This window comes from Chrysemys picta, chromosome 5, assembly GCF_011386835.1.
Source record: "Chrysemys picta bellii isolate R12L10 chromosome 5, ASM1138683v2, whole genome shotgun sequence".
NCBI lineage: Eukaryota > Metazoa > Chordata > Testudines > Emydidae > Chrysemys > Chrysemys picta.
The window spans coordinates 30313810-30332638 of NC_088795.1; the positions used below are offsets into that span (position 1 = coordinate 30313810).

Genomic DNA, 18829 nt, shown 5'->3' on the forward strand with positions numbered 1-18829 from the left:
TTTTTTTATTTAATCTGCTAAACCTACCTCTTTGTAACCATGCCATTCGGATTGCACAGGGCCGTAGCGACTTTTCAGCAGCTGATAAATAAGCTCTTGCTACCTCACGACCGATACGCAGCGGCGTATATAGACGACATTGTGGTCTATAGTAACAACTGGAAAGACCACCTCAGAAACCTCACGGGGGTCCTCCAGGCCTCAGAGCAGCCAGACTCACGGCCAACCCAGCGAAATGCCATCTCAGACAGGAAGAGGTGACCTACCTTGGGGGAGGGAAATTGCGCCCCCAAATCAATAAGGTGCAAGCCCTTATGGATACACCCACACCCAAAACAAAGAAGCAGGTGCGCCAGTTTTTGGGACTGGCCGGGTACTATCGCCGCTTTCTACCAGACTTTGCATCCATAGCTGCCCCCCGTCAGACTTGACGAAGAATTCTCAGCCGCGATAGGTACAGTGGTCAGATCCGTGTGGCAAGGCCTTCGGGATCCTGAAAGAACGGCTCATGCAGGAACTGGTCCTGCGGCACCCCGATTTTACAAAGGAGTTCATACTCCAAACGGACGCTTCAGAGGTAGGCTAACGGGCCGTGCTCTCCCAAGAATGGGAGGGGGAGGAACACCCAGTACTGTACCTGAGTTGCAAATTATTTCCTCAAGAACAACACTACTCAATGATAGAGAAAGAGGCCCTGGCCGTGAAATGGGCTATCAACGCCCTGCGCTATTATTTACTGGGGAACCCCTTCAAATTGATCACTGATCATGCCCCCCTCAGGTGGATAAACAACATGTAAGACGCAACCCCCCCGAATCATGTACCTGTCACTCCAACCATATGACTTCCGTATGTTTCATCGTCCGGGTAAGGCTCACGCTAACACGGATTTCTTTTCTAGACCAGGAGAGGCGGATGGCGAGATGGATCCCCGGGGGTGGTCCTTCTTAAGGAGGGGGTGTGTTACAGGGTCGGCTTACCCCGCACTAACCCAGACAGGGTTAAGCCCCAGGTGTTGACAGCGGAAGTCCCGCCTCCCTGGAAAGACTGGGCATGCTCCAAGTGCTCTAGCAGTATAAAGGGAGGGAGACTGGCTCATTCTGGGTTGGAGGCTGCAGGGGAAGGACCTGCCAGAGAAGCTCCTGCGGAGGGCCAGCCACAGCCTCTGAATACGCCGGGAATCGCAGCCATCCATGGCCCGCCTGCACCCCGGCGACTGGAGGATATCCTGGAGACGACTGGACCTGCCGAGCACAGGGGAATCAACGTCTCATGGGAAACCTCATCACAGATTCAGGTAGGAAGTGACCCAGGAAGGGTGTCGGTGTGGTACCTCCCACCCAGGGAAACTCAGCGTGTTTCGGCAGGACCCCCCGCTGAGTCAGTGGCAAGCAGCTACGCCACTGTTAGGGCCCTGGGTCGGGGCCCGGTGGAGTCGGGTGGGCCCGGGCCCCCTACCAGGGCAGCTACACCCCAACACTATAGACTCTGGCCGTTAGGCCACGCTGCCCTGCACCCAAGGGGGCGCTATAGACTCTGGCTGCTAGGCTGCGCTGCCCTGCACCCAAGGGGGCGTTATAGACTCTGGCCGCTAGGCCGCGCTGCCCTGCGCTGAAGGGCTGCTTTATGGACTGTGACTGATAGTCCACGCTGCCCTGACCAGAGGAGCGTGGACCGTCACAACCGGCTTTTGTTTGGGAAGAGGCACCTACGCAAGTAACTTCTAGTTTTGCATATATAATCTTGCAATAACATTGTGAAATTGCACAGATGTTTACCAAAGGAAATTGGAACAAATCCAAACCCTGGGCAATGCTCAAAAAATACCTTGTTTGCAATTGGCATGTGGAGTTTCCACTCTTGCTCATTCCTTACACTTCTTCCACTCCTCTTTGGTTTGAAAAATCCAAGGAGATGATGACAGATCATTCCTTCCAGTTTGAACTACCCACATTTCTTTCCATCCCTTAGCCCTGGTCTACACAAGGGGTAGGGGTGTCGATCTAAGTTACGCAACTTCAGCTACGTGAATAATGTAGCTGAAGTCGACGTACTTAGATCGACTTACCGTGGTGTCTTCACTACAGTGAGTCGACTGCTGCCACTCCCCCGTTGACTCTGCCTCACGGTGCTGGAGTACAGGAGTCGACGGGAGAGGGCTCGGGGGGTCGATTTATCGCATGGATCGATCACTGCCCACCGATCCGGCGGGTAATGTAGACATACCCTTAGTAAATGCAGCCTAACTAGGGCTGACCACTCAACCTATCTCTGACATCTCATTTCATCCTTTCTTCTTCTGTTAGTGACAATGCTAGCTTACATTTGGGTTTCCAAAATAAAACAATGAACTTTTATTACACTCATATCGTATAGCCATAAAGTCCTATTTTTAGGCTAAACCAGTCTTCCCTACATACATGCCCCAGGTTGGGAGATCTGAAAAGGCCATGTTAGAAACTTCCTACCTTTGTAAACCATTAGAGCCAGAGACAACTACAGTGCACACATTGCATCTATGCACAAACTTGGTTCTTTCTGCAGTTTTGTCACAGGCTACAGTAAATTTTGGCTGGCTAATAGTGACTACTGTAATGCAACAGTTATTGTTGCTCACATACTTTTAAGTGAATATATGTTGCAGACTGTAGTGGACTTTAAAAGGGTTAATTATTTGATTGCATTTTTGGTCCTTTAGTTCATATGAATGAAAGTACACACTGTGTACTTGGTTTTGGTTTATTTATTAAATAATAGTTTTGATTGTCATTAAAGTTACTGTAATGTTTTGGTGTTGATTCAGCAAAGCAACTAAAAATGTGCTTTACATTAAGCATTCATTAGGTCATCACTAGTAAGTAAAGCACTGAAGTGCTTTGCTGAATTGGGGCCTTAGAACAGATTCTCTCCAACAGGCATGTTTAGAGTGGGAAGTTTCTTGGGTGAATATCTATTGATTCTGAATGGCTCTTACTGCATACAGACCTCTTGGATGACCAAGTTTTAACTTTAAAAGTTTCATTGACCTATAGGAAGCATGCAAAATCTGAACACTCTTAACTTCCTTGCCAGCATACAGCAATACGTATCTTATTTCTCTGTCTGCGAGGATTTAAATAACTTTTGGAAAAGCACCTTTAAGGCTGTGGGTGGTGTTTTAAGCATGCTAGTGCAGTCCAATGCTGCCAGCTGTGCTCCTTCTAATCAACACACACTGTTTATCCCTATCCTGTTCATTGTATTTGCAATCTCATGCCACTGGAGCTGTATAGACTATATACATGGCACATGAGCAAACAGTAATTTGCAGCCCACAACCAGGATCTATTCAAGAGCTTTGAGATTTAGGGAAATGGCCTTTTTTGCAGAGAAGGTGAAAAAGAAGCTTTGTGTCCCCAGTGTTATCATTCCACCTGGCACAACCTCTGTCTTTGTTTCACGCTTGTAAATGTGTGACTACCTTTTCAGCTGCCTCTTGGGAGCTATGATTTCTATATGGTTTGGGGGATTTTTTTCATTATTTCCCTTTTGAATATAGCACTCATAAAAAATGCTGTATTGACAATTCTGCAGCATGAATTCTTCTAACTATACCAGCAGCAGTGTGTGAATTTCCTTCTATTGCTTCCACAAGATCTACTTCTCTTTTTGATCAATATTATTTTAGAAAGTCACTAAAGAGCAGAGGGAATTACCTTTGGTTCTTGATTTGGATTTTGCAATTAGCTTGGATTTCTGCAAGAAGATCTGTGTTGGAAGAAGGAAACACATTTCTTTAACTGACGTTAAAAACCAGCTGTAAAACCTTTTTGTGCCATCTTGATAAAGTTTGCAGCAAATATTTAGGTTACATAAGGATAGTGATGTCACACTATTAATGGATCTGTAGCTCTCAACCACTTTGTCACTTGTATTTCTCAGAAATATGCTTGCAAATATACTTGGGATACTCTGTGAAGCTCAAGATAAAAGGGTGAAGAGCACTTCCCAGTGATCAGGATCTGGCTTATCTAGTCATTAATCCTGGAAAAAATACCCTGCCTTACACCAGCATAGTAATGACTGTTAAAAGATGCATTTTAAAACATTCCTACTTTTGCCACAACATGCACCTTGCATGGAATGTCGTTGTACATCTGCACCGCACTCAGAGGTGTGATTGCAGCACCCGTAGACATGCCTTTTGAGCTAGCTTTGATCTAGCTTGTTTGAATAACAATAGCAGTGACGCTGTGGCAGCACAGGCTGTACATCCCCAACCGGGCACCCTGGTTATGTACTCCAGCTAGTGCGTGTTGTTACTGAACGAGCTAGATCAAAGCGAGCTTGGGAAGTATGTCTACAGGTGCTGCAGTCAGACCTCTGAGTGCTGTGTAGACACACCCTCAACCAGCCTTTCCCATTTTAGAGAGCTGCCGCCTCGTACGTTCGTTGCAGCCTTCTTTTTCTTCTTAGGCACTGCTTCAATATGAATAACTAGAAGTCCTAGACAAAGACTAGGACCGCATTGTGCTAGTGCTGTGCAAACACACAACAAAAAGTAAGTCCCTACCCCCAAAGAGCTTCCAATGTAAGTACTTTGTATCACTTGATCATTACACCCATCATTAATCATTACATCACTTATAAATAATACAGACTAGAATGCAAAACCCTTATTCACACTGGTAAACATTTACCCACGTCATCCCACGTGACCTCCTGATCCTGGTCTCTTTGATGTAGTGTTTGTGTGTAGATCATAGGTGCTGGAACTAGACATTCTGGGAGTGCTGCCATACTACCTGGCTTGAAGTGGTTACCATTATATCTAGGGTTTACAGTTTGGTTAAATGGCTCTCAGCACCCCCACTATACAAATTGTTCCAGTGCCCCTGATAGCAATAAGCTACACCAAGGTGTATATCAATAGGCTATTGCAAATGCCTTGTGACAGGTTAGATGAGACAGGTTGACAATATCCTGTAATATCCTGAACAAACTTTATGGAATTAAGACAAAGATTTGCATTTGTAATACAATGAGCTCCAAAGGTGTTAATCCTAATTCAATTTAATTTAATTCAGTAAAGTTTGTCCTATTGTGAGATTATATGGAATGTCTTTAGTAGAAAAACAAGATTAATGCAATTTCTGGAAGTTCAAAGATCTTTTTGGAACAATGTGTGTGAAGTGGATTTCCTCGGGAAATACCTTGAAGTGAGGGGAATGCAAATTCTCCCCTTCTGAAGCCAATCTTTTGAAGATAAGGAAGAGAGACCCTTTGTATACTAACTAACTGCTTCTGGAAACTCCAGTTCAAAGACCCCTGAACTGTATAAAAAGGAAACTGAACATATTATGAGTGTGCTTGTTCTGAGCCGAAGCTCTGATGAACCTGTCACAGAAGGATGCCCCTAAGGTGGAGTATTAAAAGACTGCACTTGCCAGAGCCATGTGAGCGTTGGGCTGAACTCTGGTACGCTTATTAGCATGAGTGTGGGGTTTTTATTGTTTTCAGTATGTTTCCTCTGTAATGTTTTCACCCTGAAAATAAAGCAGGCTTGTTTAGAAAGAGCTGGGTGGTAACTTATATCTGTAGCCGTTACATTGCTAGTCGTCTCTGAAGAGAAAGCAAGCAGGAGTCATAGGGCAACACATCTGTGCTGGGAATGATACTAAAGGCAAGAGACCAGTCCAGCCTGGAAATATCCCAGTCAGAAGGGAGAATGGTCTGCACCAAAGAGAGGCAACAGCTGGGGAGCTGAAAGCCAAGAGTGGCTGAACCACGGAGGGGAAATGCAGATGCAGTTGCCCTGAACTGTGCCACACCTTAGTCTTTGGCTTTGTGCTTGGGGTTGCTCAAGAAGTGCATCAGTAGCATACTAGCACACCCCCTAGTGTGGCTTTCTGCTATTAGCGTGTGGCACCTTTGGCTTTAAATAAACTAATTTTGGGATGGGGGTGGGGTGTCACTGTTTATCCATCAGGTGGTACCTCCTGGCACACTGTTAAGTATAAATAGATTGCTACGTGTTGCCTTTACCCAGTGGTGTCTCTTCTGTAAGTCAGTTAAAGTATATATCTTTTGATTCCACACCTTAGGAGTTTCCTACATGAAGAAATAAATATTTTACATGATTCTGTCTGAAGCTATTTCCTGCCAAGTCTGTGCTAGATTTATCCAGCTAATTACCTCTTACAGTTTAAACCTGGAGGAAATCCATGGACTTTCCAGCTATGAACTCACAAGCTTGAAACAATTAAAACAATCTTCTAAACATTTTTCAGTGCTGAATCGTTCTTCAAGGAACAGAAACTGATCTGATCATCCCCAGCCTAATGAGTTTTATTGTCTTTGATACAGGGGAGCAGGTGCCTGGAGTCGGTGGGGCACATCCTCAGCTGGTGTAAATCAGTGTAACTTTGTTGGAGCTCTGTCCACCAGCTGAGGATCTGTCTCAGGTTGCCTGGGTAAAGCACAATGCCATTATACCTTGTGGGGAACATAGGGATATTGAAAGATGCTCTTGGTTTCCCTTTAAAGAGCTGAACCTAGCACAGACATGTGGCACTATCTGGTATGCGGGGGGCTAATGAACCATGGAGATGAGCACAGGATTAATGCTTAGATAGATAGCCAGCAGCAGGGCCATGGCCGAGCCCCTGTCTCTTCCAGGGCTTGTTCACACTAGCACTTACTTCGGTATAAATTAACTCATTCAGGGATGTGTGAGAGACGTAAGTTACACTGACCTAAGTGCCGGTGTGGACAGCGCTATGTCGGTGGGAGACGTTCTCCCGCTGACATAGCTCCCACTGCTTGGGGAGATGGAGTAATTATGCCGATGGGAGAGCTCGCTCGCATCAGCATAGAGCGTCTGCACTAGCAGCGCTACAGTGGCGCAGCTACATTGGTACAGCTGCAAGCACAGTGGAATTCTGGAATTAAATTATAGCTACTTTCAGTGTGGGTGCACTTTGTGGGAGAAAGGGCTCCTTATTCCCTCCTTCCCTATCTAGTTCACCTAAGCTGGGGAGGTGTAACTAAGTCCTACCTGGACAAGTCATGATAATGCCAATGTTAAGTGGGCAAGTATTACTAACCAGTCTTCTACTCTCCCATAAAAGAAGCCCCCAGACCATAATGTTACTTGTATTAAAAGAAAGGTTAAGATCAGGCAGAATAAGAAGAGAGCATGTGGTGTTAGTGGCAACGAAGATGACAGCAGCAGCTGTGATGGTTTGCCTGCAGAAATCCACAGCATATAATACATACACACATTCTTACATTCTTAAGAGGCTCGGAACTGGAACCGCAAATTGTGTTGGATGGACGCTTTGCACGGTGTCAGGCCGATTGGCCAGAATGTGCATATGATGATAAATAAACTACCAGAATAGTAGACATGTATTGGATGCTTTTATTATTATTTGCATTTTGGTAGACCCTAAAGGCACCAACTGAAGTTGGGACTCCACTGTGAGGCATTGTACAAACATGAAGTGAAAGACAGTCCCCCAGAGCTTGCAATTTAAACAGAGCAGATAAAGAGTGGGAGAGGAAATGTTTGTGTCATTCATTCCATAGCTCCAGAATCTGAGATTGCTAAGAATAAGGGTTTCCTCTTACTGGGTGTCAGAGTTTTGAAAGACAATGTCTCCTCCCCAGTGCCACACACAACTAATGGCCTTTGGGGCTGGTAATAGAGCCAGTTTATCTTTGAGAAATTGTTCTAATTTGTATCATTCAGAAAGAAAATAAGGTTGAAGCAGATTTTGTTTTTAAAATAAAACATTGCCAGGAAAGAACACTGTATTGTTAAAAAAATAATAATCTATGATATGAAAAAGGCTAGATTATGTCACATCAGTCATTATGCAATTCTCCAGCTAAGGGAGAGACCTTTCTTCATCCATGAAGAATTCACAATGGAAATAATAATTGAAGATAAAATAATAATTACAATTCTGGTCTTAAAACTTGTGGCTTAATTACCTCATCACAAAAAATAGGATGACAGAGAATAACAGGGTGGATGTTAAGCACTTTAGGAAAATGCATTATTAAATTAGTGTGAATGTGCTTATTATTAGGTTATTGAAATACTCTACTAGTATACAAGCAGTCTCAATTAAGCACTCTAATTTTCTTGTTATCAGTCACTGTCTGATGAAGTTTTAAAGAAATTATATTTGAAAACCTATCATTAATACTTTCCTCTGGATTCTCTTTGTCTAACTTTGGTTTTGTTTTATTTTCCCTCTCCTGGACAATATCTTTGAATGCTAAGCATTTTTTTTTATTTAAAGTGAAATTATTCAGCATCTTACGGACAGCAGATGGAATGTGTATTTTGGTTCATGAACATACATTATATGTGAAGGCAAAACTCTAACAGCTGAACAAATATGTTCTTTAGCAGCATGCATTCAGTGAGAATATTCACATACTGCAACAAAGATAATACAAGTACACAAACAAATCTTGATATGTCCTCAAGAAATGAGATAAATATAATAAATTTGCTAATTTAAACATTAAAAATGAGAGATCTGCTTAATTGTTTCCTTTGGCTCCCAGAATTGTCATTCAAATTGCCAGCCAAAGAAAACCCTAACATTCTAAAAGGGAATGTAACCTACCTGAGATTGCCCACTTGTACCTGCAACTGCTACCCTCCCCATGAGTGACAGCTACTGAAGCCAGTCACTGGATCTGTGCCTTGCAATCAAGGGCAGCTCTATGGTTTTTGCCACCCCAAGCACGGCAGTCAGGCGGCTTCGGCGGCGCACCTGCGGGCGGTCCGCTGGCCACGCGGATTCGGCAGCATGCCTGCGGGTCCGCCGGTGCTGCGCCTTCAGCGGCCCCGCCACCGAATTACCGCCGAAGCCGCGGGACTGGCGGACCTCCCGCAGGCATGCCACCAAAGGCAGCCTGACGGCCACCCTCACAGCAACCGGCAGGCCGCCTCCCGCAGCTTCCCACCCCAGGCACGCGCTTGCTGCGCTGGTGCCTGGAGCCGCCCCAGCTTGCAATGACTCAATCTGGCAGGCTAAGGATCTGGATTCATGTTTGTAGAGAACAAGGTTTTTGGAAGACATGTGAAACCCACTGTAAGAAATGTGAGGACCCTGGAATTCTCTGGATTGAGTCGCAAAGGTTCCAGCAGCTGGATACAACATTAACAATAGAGCTGATGAAAAATTTTCCAACTGAACAATTTTCTATTGCAAAATACCATTTTGTTGGCACTGAAATGTTCCACAGGAATGAGTCAATATAGACAAAATCTCATTTTGGAACAAAAAAGTGTAAAAACATTCTGTTTCAATGCTTTTGGAACATTCTAATTTTTTTTTTGTTTGAAATGACTTTCAAATGTTACTCTTTTATTAAACAATCAATGTTTTCTTTAATTTCAATTCATTTAAAAATTCTTTGGTTTTGTTCCAATTTTAAGTGAGACGAAACTTCTGAATTGTGGAATTTCCCATGAAGGAAGAAATTCTGGTTCCCACACAGCTCTATTAGACAGCAAGCTGTCATTGGTAGGTAAGTTAGATGCTACAATAATTTTGCTGGAGATAACACAAAGCCACCTTTGCCCTCTATAAATATTAAAGTATCTACCTCTCAACCCAAACATTTTCTTCTCAGCATAAGTTTTTCCCACTATCTCAGAAGTAACTAGAGTACCTTCAGGAGACTATGTTGACCAAGTCTCTGGATACAAAGAGCCCCAAGTGTGTTTCCTCCTGATTGCTGGAAGGGTAGTAGTTCTTTTTACTATTGCTACTCCTACAGATTTTGTTTTTGAACACTTCTCTTTTTATTGTTATGTGTATTACCTTAGTTCCTAGAGATCTCAACTGAGGTCAGGGTCCTATTGTGCAGCCCAATCTACAAGCATGTAACAACAGACAGTTCCTAACCAAAAGATCTTATAAAGTAAATAGACAAGTAAGAGAAATCTAAATAAACCAAACAAAGTATAAGAGAAAGGAAGTATAATTATCCCCATTTTACACATGGGGAAATTGTAGCACTGAGAGATGAAGTGATTTTCCCAAGGCCTCATAGGAAGTCTGCAGGGGAGCTGGGAATTGTAGCTAAGCTGTCTTTGAGTTCCAGTCCACTGCATTAACCACAAGATCTCCTCCTTTTTTAGTTGGATCTTTATTCAGGTTCTATGTTAGAAAACAATTATTTTGCTGCACAGGGAGGAGAAGACAGCATGTGGTGTGACCTTCCATCGCGTACACATCCCTAACTCCCAGTGAGTATAGGAGCTTTGTGGAATCTAGGATTGGAAGGTAATGTCTGATTCAAAAACAATGAGGAGTCCTTGTGGCACTTAGAAACTAACAAATTTATTTGGGCATAAACTTCCATGGGTAAAACCCACTTCATCAGATGCACGGAGTGGAAAATACAGTAGCAGGTATATATACACAGTACATGAAAAGATGAGAGTTGCCTTACCAAGTGGGCAGGGGGGTCAGTGCTAATGAGACAATTCAATTAAAATAGATTATTCTCAACAGTAGAATACCAAGGGAGGAAAAATCACTTTTGTAGTGGTAATGAGGGTGGCCCATTTCAAATAGTTGACAAGAAGATGTGAGTAACAGTAGGGGGGAAATTAGTAGTGGGAAATTAGTTTTTGAAATTAGAAATTTCAAATAATTAGAAATTACTAATTTCCCCCTACTGGGGGAAATACTCCCATATTTTCATGTACTATGTATATATACCTGCTAATGTATTTTCCTCTCCATGCATCTGATCAAATGGGTTTTAGCCCACAAAAGCTTATGCCCAAACAAATGTGTTGGTCTCTAAGGTGCCACAAGGACTCCTTGTTGTTTTTGCTGATACAGACTAACAAGGCTACCACTCTGAAACCTGTCTGATTCAAGTGTTTACTCTCTGAACCCAGCAGAAATTCATTTCCACAAGTACAAAACTCTAGTTTAAGACCATAAAACTAACAGGAATAAGTCAAGTCTACTTAAGACATTGAACATATTTTTATCACTTGAAAGAAAACATTATTTTCTGACAAATAACTAGCTCTTAAAACAGCTATCACAGCAGATACTATAATCCATAAACAACAAAAAATAGTTTCCAATTTCAACAGCCCTCAAAATAGCACTCAAAATACCAATTTCACAGCTTAAGAATCTGAAAAATGGGCACATAACTAGAGTCTCAGCTTGAACAGATGTCAAAAGACTATTTGATTGAGTTCACAGAAACTTAGTCTGATATGAGACTTATGGTGAGACTTAAGACTCCTAAGCACGTAAGTCTCTTTTGAAAATGGGACTTAGACTCCGAAGGCATTTAGGTCCTTTTGAACATTTTGCTCTAAGTCTCACTGAAAATCAGTGGCACTTAGATTTCTAAGGGCCAAAATCACTTTTGAAAATTTTGTTTATGGGCTTGTGTGTAAAGATACAAAGAGCAGCATCAATGAACACATCACTGCTAAGGGTGGGCTGAAAGAAGGAAGCAAAATGTTTTAATAATATGGATGTTGGAATTGTTGTTATTTATGCAGGGTATTACCAAGACACTAATTTAACCATAAATTCCTTTATTGAATCCAAAGGCTGAATGGTATTTATTCAATTGTTCTAAACATACCTTGAAAATAAGCAATTTACTACATCCAAACAGTAACAAAACATTTATAAGCATTTGATCAAGATACAAATGGGCTAAACCATATAGATCCATATTGGTCAGCTCCAACATGGTCAGGGAGGTATTAGAAATGAATCCTTTAAGAGTTTACTTTTGTATACCCTTTAACAAACAGATGATGTTATTACCAATTATTGAACCTTAGCGAAGGTCAGATGAAGCAGTTTCTTGTATGGCCAATTATTTATTGCATCTGGTACCCAGTTAACTGTGTTTTATTTCTATTACTTCAGCCCAAACCTTAAATAAGATAACACTGGTATTTTGACAGGTCACTACAAGTTTAACACAACCTTTCTTTCTCGTGAGCTCATTCTTTTTGGTTACATGCTTGGGGCCTATTATATCCCAACTCAGTTTAAATCCATAGTTCCCCCAGATCGAATGTGGGCCTATATTCCCACAGTGGGTTTTGATGTTTTCTTTTCCTTTGAATTGTTACCTGGTGGCTTCCCAAAAATAATGTGGTCCAATGACGTGGGGTGAGGGTAGGCTCCATGGACACATGACGCCAACTGACAGAAGGCACAGCAGGGAAAAAAGGCATCAGTAAGGCATTCAGCTGAGACTATTGCCTTCACTACTCACAGCTGGAGGATTTCTATTTTATCTAATCTATTAGATTAGCCCTCACCTCTTGCTCACCCCTCTTGCCCCCTTTTTAGCATCCTGCTCCCTGGGTGGCATCTCCTGGAACACCCCTGCCTGGCTCAGTAAGGGCATCTCACAATCTGGGCACTAATGAGCAGTGTGGCCATGCTATGATTGCTGTGAGACCCATAATTCTGAATTTTGTGTATTTCTGATATCTGCCATAATATTACATTAATGCAATTCTTTGCATAATGTGGGGAGGAGGGAATAGGAGTTTATTAGGGACTCTGTGTATCTTAGATATTTATACTGTAAGACATCCATCACCATAGTAAGTAGCACTAATGCTTGGGCAATAAGAGCTGACTAGATATGTCTCTGTCAATTTCTTCCTTCTCCAAAGAGAGGTGCATCTCCTATTTCAGGCAGGATCCTAAGTGTACTGTGGAACTTGTCAGTAATAACATGTAATGAGTTGACAGCCAGCAGATTAAGATCAACTATAACTACTACCTGCATGCTAGTATTTCTTGGAGTTGGATATTTTTGCAATGAAACACTAGATGGCAGTAGTTTTGCAGTTAAGAGGCAAGACAGAAAATGATTGTGCAAGCTCATGCGATGGTTATTATACTCCTAGCATAGCTAATCTTTCATTCCATGAATAAGAGGAGGAGGCAAGGATAGTTAGAACTAAGAAAAAAGAGTAACATTTTTTTTGTGCTGATAGGACAACAAGGCTGGAAACGAAAATATTTTCCATCGTGGATCTTCACCTCAGGAACTAGATTCCCCCTTGAACTGACAAAGCGTGGACTTGTCACCCTTTAGGGCAGCTTCAAAGCTCATCTATTCACTCAGGATTGAGGGAATTGCTGTGGTTCATCACGGGGTATTATTTATGGTGGAATATCCACAGTTATAAGGGCTTATAGTATTATTTAGCTGACTTTGCTGTGAAGCCGGATGGGTGGCGCAGTCCTTTGTTTTGAGGATATTTATCCTTACATTGTGTTTTTAAAAATTTGTATAGATGCTAGCAGATTAGATAGGCATTTTAAATAAATAAAGATGAGGTGTTAAATTATATATTCAATTACACACGCATATGCACAAATACATTAAAAGAACATTAAGTTTGCAAAGTCAAGCACTCCAAAGTTAGGAAATGCCAGAATTAAGGTTGCCTGTACAACCTTAATTCGAGCCCCTTATGCATCTGCATTATATTCGTCTTTAATTACATATTCACATACCATGTGACCATGAGATGGTTGAGTTTAGGATCCTGACAAAAGGAAGAAAGGAGAGTAGCAAAATGTGGACCCTGGACTTCAGAAAAGCAGACTTTGACTCCCTTAGGGAACTGATGGGCAGGATCCCCTGGGAAGCTAATATGAGGGGGCAAGGAGTCCAGGAAAGCTGGCTGTATTTTAAAGAAGCCTTATTGAGGGCACAGGAACAAACCATCCCAAAGTGCAGAAAGAAGAGCAAATATGGCAAGCGACCAGCTTGGCTTAACAGTGAAATCTTCGGTGGGCTTAAACTCAAAAAGGAAGCTTACAAGAAGTGGAAATTTGGACAGATGACTAGGGAGGAGTATAAAAATATTGCTAGAGCATGCAGGGGTGTAATCAGGAAGGCGAAAGCACAATTGGAGTTGCAGCTAGCAAGGGACGTGAAGGGTAACAAGAAGGGTTTCTACAGGTATGTCATAACTATAAAGGGAAGGGTAACAGCTGTCCTGTGTACAGTACTATAAAATCCCTCCTGGCCAGAGACTCCAAAATCCTTGTACCTGTAAAGGGTTAAGAAGCTCAGGTAACCTGGCCGGCATCTGACCCAAAGGACCCATAAGGAGACAAGATACTTTCAAATCTTGGGGGAGAGGGGGGAAGGCTTTTGTTTGTGCTCTTTGTTTCGGAGTTCGTTCGCTCTTGGGACTGAGAGGGACCAGACATCAATTCAGGTTCTCCAAATCTTTCTGAACAAGTCTCTCCTATTTCAAACTTGTAAGTAAACAGCCAGGCAAGGCGTGTTAGTTTTTAATCTTTGTTTTCTCAACTTGTAAATGTACCTTTTACTAGAGTGTTTATCTCTGTTTGCTTTACTTTGAACCTGAGGCTAGAGGGGGGTCCTCTGAGCTCTTTAAGTTTGATTACCCTGTAAAGTTATTTTCCATACTGATTTTACAGAGATGATTTTTACCTTTTTTCTTTAATTAAAAGTCTTCTTTTAAAGAACCTGATTGATTTTTTTCCTTGTTTTTAGATCCAAGGGGTTTGGATCTTGATCCACCAGGAGTTGGTGGAAGGAAGGAGGGGGGATGGTTACTTTCTCCTTGTTTTAAGATCCAAGGGGTTTGGATCTGTATTCACCAGGGAATTGGTGAAGAATTTCTCAAGGCTTCCCAGGGAAGGGAATCCACTTGGGAACGGTGGCAGCGGACCAGATCTAAGCTGGTAGTTAAGCTTAGAAGTTTTCATGCAGGCCCCCACATTTGTACCCTAAAGTTCAGAGTGGGGAAGCAGCCTTGACAAGGTATGTTAGCAACAAGAAGGTCAGGGAAAGTGTGGGTCCCTTACTGAATGGGGGAGGCAACATAGTGACAGATGATGTGGAAAAAGCTGAAGTACTCAATGCTTTTTTTGCCTCGGTCTTCACAGACAAGGTCAGCTCCCAGACTGCTGCACCGGGCAGCACAGTATGGGGAGGAGGTGAGCAGCCCTCAGTGGTGAAAGAACAGGTTAAGGACTATTTAGAAAAGCTGGACGTGCACAAGTCCATGGGTCCAGATCTAATGCATCCAAGGGTGCTGAGGGAGTTGGCTGATGTGATTGCAGAGCCATTGGCTATTATCTCTGAAAATTCATGGCGATCGGGGGAGGTCCCAGACAACTGGAAAAAGGCAAATATAGTGCCCATATTTTAAAAAGGGAAGAAAGAGAACTCGGGCAACTACAGACCGGTCAGCCTCACTTCAGTCCCTGGCAAAATCATGGAGCTCAAGGAATCCATTTTGAAGCACTTGGAGGAGAGGAAGGTGATCCGGAACAGTCAACATGGATTCACCAAGGGCAAGTCATTCCTGACCAACCTAATTGCCTTCTTGACTTTAGCAAAGCTTTTGATATGGTCTCCCACAGTATTCTTGCCAGCAAGTTAAAAAAGTATGGATTGGATGAAGGGACTAGTTGGTGGATAGAAGGCTAAATTGTCGGGCTCAATGGGTAGTGATCAATGGCTTGATGTCTATTTGGCAGCCGGTATCAAGCGGAGTGCTCCAGGAGTTGGTCCTGGGGCTGGTTTTGTTCAACATCTTTATTAATTATCTGGATGATGGGATTAATTGCATCCTCAGCAAGTTCGCAGATGATACTAAGCTGCGGGGAGAGGTAGATATGCTGGAGGGTAGGGATAGGGTTCAGAGTGACCTAGACAAATTGGAGGATTAGGCCAAAAGATTTCTGATGAGGTTCAACACGGACTAGTGCAGAGTCCTGCACTTAGGAAGGAAGAATCCCAGGCACTGCTACCAGACTGGGGACAGTCTGGCTAAGAAGCAATTCTGCAGAAAAGGACCTGGGGTTGGATTACAGTGGATGAGAAGCTGGATATGAGTCAGCAGTGTGCCCTCTTTGCCAAGAAGGCCAACGCATATTGGGCTGTATTAGTAGGAGCATTGCCAGCAGATCGAGGGAAGTGATTATTCCCCTCTATTCGGCACTGGTGAGGCCACACCTGGAGTATTGCATCTAGTTTTGGTCCCCCCACCCCCCACCCACAGAAGGGATGTGAACAAATTAGAGAGAGTCCAGTGGAGGGCAACGAAAATGATTAGGGGGCTGGAGCCCATGACTTACGAGGAGAGGCTGAGGGAACTGGGCTTATTTAGTCTGCAGAAGAAAAGAGTGTGGGGGGGCAATTTGATAGCAGCCTTCAACTACCTGAAGGGGTGGTTCCAGAGAGGATGGAGCTCGGCTGTTCTCAGTGGTGGGAGATGACAGAATAAAGAGCAATGGTCTCAAGTTGCAGTGCGGGACGGCTAGGTTGGATATTAGGAAACACTATTTCACTAGGAGGGTGGTGAAGCACTGGAATGGGTTACCGAGGGAGGTGGTGGAATCTCCATCCTTAGAGGTTTTTAAGGCCCGGCCTGACAAAGCCTTGGCTGGGATGATTTAGTTGGTGTTGGTCCTGCTTTGAGCAGGGGATTGGACTAGATGACCTCCTGAGGTCTCTTCCAACCCTAATATTCTATGATTCTATAATTCTATGATTCTACAGTATTTTTTCCACAGGATCCTGCCTCATTCAGTGCACCAGATGAATGGTGATCCGTGAATGAACAGTTATTCAATTTTTGTTTTATCCTCATTTTTCAATGATACACTATGTCTTATTTACTGCATACAATTCAAACCCTGCTCTGAAGAGAAGACTTATTAATTCCCTCATTAGATTTTCTATGGTGCTCATCACTGCAGTATCATATTTTCTAGCACTACTGTTTCATGAGGTGTCAGAACTTAAAAACACATAATTCTGATTATCATCTTTGCATTTTCCTCCCACTGTGTTTCTGATCTGACTTTGGTGGTTGCTTTCTTGGAAACTGTTAGATTTGAGGCCAATGCTACATATACCTTGTAGTTCCAACTTTCAAATGATATGGCTCAGTAATCTCCTACTCCAGGGTTTCATGACATTTTTGGCTGCTAAAACCAGGCTGGAATTAAGGCAGGAGGAAAAGCAAGACAGTAATCAGAATGGGCTGTTCTAAATGCATGGATGACACCTACTTTGCTGGATGAAATTCTATGGCCTATGTTACACAGGAAGTCAGACTGGCTGATTATGGTGGTCCCTTCTGAAATTAAAATCTGTGAATGTACTTTGAATTTTTTGTATTAATAATTTTATTGTTATTAATGCTAACTATGTAATGCTTAACAGTAATGCCACACTCCATCATGAGTAGTTCTGTTAAAATAAATGGGGCTGTTTGCAGAGTAGGTGCTAGTCAGCAAAAGTTGGGGTAGGGAGCAGAATCTGACCCATAATACATTAGGTGCTATCATGGTTTAAGCAATTAGGGCTCTGCTCTCACCCAGTTTCACTGCCCACTGACAACCCAGACTGTCACTTCACTACAAGTTTGTTTACTGGTAATGGCAGTTTGTTGGAAAAACCCATCTTTGTGAGGGGGAAAAATGTAGTCACATGATTCAACTCTGATCTAATTGGACAGTTTAGGATATCTGTCTGTGTACACTTATGAATGCCATTTGATTTTATTAATTTTGTTTGATTACAGTGTGGATTAAAACTTCCCTTCTATAGCAGAAGACAGAAGTCTGTGACTCCTCACCAGGGCTATCAAGGGGCTTCAACAATTGAATAGCTTTACCCAGATGGTACCATGGGCACAACAGGCTGAGCAGTTCCATGGGGATGACAGACTGAGCCATGACTTTTAAAGACTGTCTGACAGCAACCATGCTTGAGGGTGGGGAGAATGGAAAACTTGGAGTGAGAAGAGAAACAGGAAGAAGGGCCAGATACTGATTTTAAAAACAGACAGTCTCTCTGACAATAATCACCAGAACCAGAAGACTGAGCAGGAGCAGTGGAGGGCTAGAGGGAACTGGACGCCTGACCGACACTGACCAAATTGCAAAGACCCCAAACAGTGGTGAGGACTCTGAGGGAGGGAATTGTGTCCAAAATGTCTGTTATTTTTCTATAGCCCTGTAAATCTCTTATGACATCAAGTAAAGTGTGTGTAAGACATTTGTTTGCAAAGCCTGTGTACACCTTGCTTTAACTGTCACGTGGTCCCTAAAGAGTTAAACTATACTGTACACCATAATGCCCATATGACAGATCTCTAGGGAGAGTCTGCATTAGCTACTAGGGAGACTTGAGGGTGTGCCAGACAGGGAGTCTGCACCCTGGCATTATGTGTAAGAGGCCAGAGGTAGAGACAGTGTCTGGAAGCTGCCCAGACCTAACAGACTTGGAAGCCTGTGGGATCCAAAGGTTGGGTCCCATAAAGTAGACTGGTGACTCAACCAGGGGACTGTAACATAGCTCCAATAATAAACAACAAAAGAAAAGTCTAATATAAAGTCTTAAGTGTCTCTCTGTTTCCAAAAGTACCTAAATTTTGCAAGCTGCATACTCAATGTAGGTGATAAGCAGAGGCCACTCCACAGTTTCCTATACACTTCGTGCTTGTTTTGGATATATGGGTTGGAGTCTAATGCAGGTGATGGATTAGATAGAAGGCTACTGGAGCTTTTCTTATTTTATGTCAAATTTTGTTCCATTGTTGTGTGATCAAGACAAATCCTGATAATTCTTCACTCTGAAGCATCGTGGTATTTTTTTCTGGTGGCCTTCATTAAACAAGTTTATATTGATGAAGCAGGTCTGGCATGCTGCTCAATTTTTCATGCATATTTTAGCAAGTCTGGAGATTTCAGAGCTGCTGTTGCAATGGTACAAAACTGTTTGACTAATAAATGTTTATTTTGTT

At 42.8% G+C, this 18829-nt stretch overlaps 1 long non-coding RNA gene across 1 annotated transcript; it reads left to right on the plus strand.

Annotated features, from left to right (window-relative positions):
• Positions 1-901: 901 nt before the first annotated feature.
• Positions 902-18829, plus strand: LOC135983579 (uncharacterized). The gene is made up of 2 exons (XR_010601277.1): positions 902-1297; positions 17606-18829. It is a non-coding gene; the product is annotated as an uncharacterized LOC135983579 (long non-coding RNA).